General features: G+C 42.8%; 1 pseudogene; it reads right to left on the bottom strand.

The window, feature by feature from the left end:
- Window positions 1-453: 453 nt before the first annotated feature.
- On the bottom strand, window positions 454-1,058 carry LOC133245314 (integrin beta-1-binding protein 1-like; annotated as a pseudogene).
- Window positions 1,059-1,338: the final 280 nt, after the last annotated feature.

The raw sequence follows: 1,338 nt of genomic DNA, 5'->3' as shown, positions 1-1,338 counted from the left end.
CTTCAGCATCAGTCCTATCAATGAATATTCAAGACTGATTTCCTTTAGGATTGACTGGTCTTATCTCCTTGCAGTCCAAGGGACTCTCAAGAGTCTTCTCCAACACCACAGTTCAAACCCACACTGCATTATATTTATTACCATATTAAAAAGCTCAAACTTTGAAAATGAACATAGCACATTTCTTATCTCACAGTTACAGTGGGTCAGGTATCTGAGAATAGTTTAGCTGGATGGTTCTTTTTGTTTGTTTGTTTCCACTGTTTAATAAGACACATTTTAATTAAAAAAAAACAAATGACTGACATTTTATACATTGCATTTTCTTCAGAAAATCAAAAGCAAAGGATCGTTCATATTTCCTAAAAGTTCATCACTGCAGATTGGATACAGAACTATTGAGAAAATGGCTGAACTTGCACATGAAGCTTACTTCCCCCTTAATTTCAGAATTCAAGTTTTCTCAGATGTCAATACAGAGTCGAAAGCAGTTGGTAAAACTTTGCAGATTACTTGTGCTTGTTCCAGGCTGTTGCACTGGTAAACCCACAGACTGTATTCTTGGTTGCTTGCATATGTGGTCTTCAGAGCCAGAAAGCTCTTTTCCTGCCTCGAGACCATCGTGGAAACACACCATCCAGATGATTAAATACAGAGCGAGCCGATGCGGAACACCGTATTGATCTGATGTGGATGCCTTTATACCATACTTGGAAACTCCCATAATAAATTCTTCCTCCAGAGGAACAAAGGACAACTTTCCATCTTGCTGGGCAATAACTATATAATTTATCAGGTCCAGTGGTCCTTCGAACTTTTCCCCTCCGAAAGTTTCAGTTTCTCAATGGTACCAACATACTCTATTCGAAATTCTGCACAGGTGTCTGAATTGTTGCTTTGTCCTGTGTTCTTGCTGGAATAGGTGTTGAGGCTTGCCACGGTGCCAGACCGTGACAGCCCCCCAAGGTTGGAGTCTACCAACTTGTTCTTGGTACTGATTTCACTGCTCTGGGAACTGCTACTGCTGTGGTGCTTTTTTCCTTTATGAAACATCTTCCACCGTAGCTTGATCCACAGGTGCTCCCTGCAGAATTGAACGCTATTCTACCGTCTTCAAAAGTTCTACAGTGTGTGCACAGGTAGCATCCTTTCACTCCGACACTGTCAATTCTTGACAGAAAAGCAAGGTACCTGGGAAATCCCATGGACAGAGGAGGCTGGAGCGCTAACAGTCTATGGGGTGGCAACAGAGTCAGACGCGACCGAATGACTCGCCGCCGTCTGCGCTCACGGCAGCCACTTTGGTTCTAGCTGGATGGTTCTTACTTATGGTCTCTC

The sequence above is a fragment of the Bos javanicus genome, chromosome 3 (genome assembly GCF_032452875.1).
Source record: "Bos javanicus breed banteng chromosome 3, ARS-OSU_banteng_1.0, whole genome shotgun sequence".
NCBI classification, from domain to species: domain Eukaryota; kingdom Metazoa; phylum Chordata; class Mammalia; order Artiodactyla; family Bovidae; genus Bos; species Bos javanicus.
This window is presented reverse-complemented; position numbering and strand designations above follow the sequence as displayed.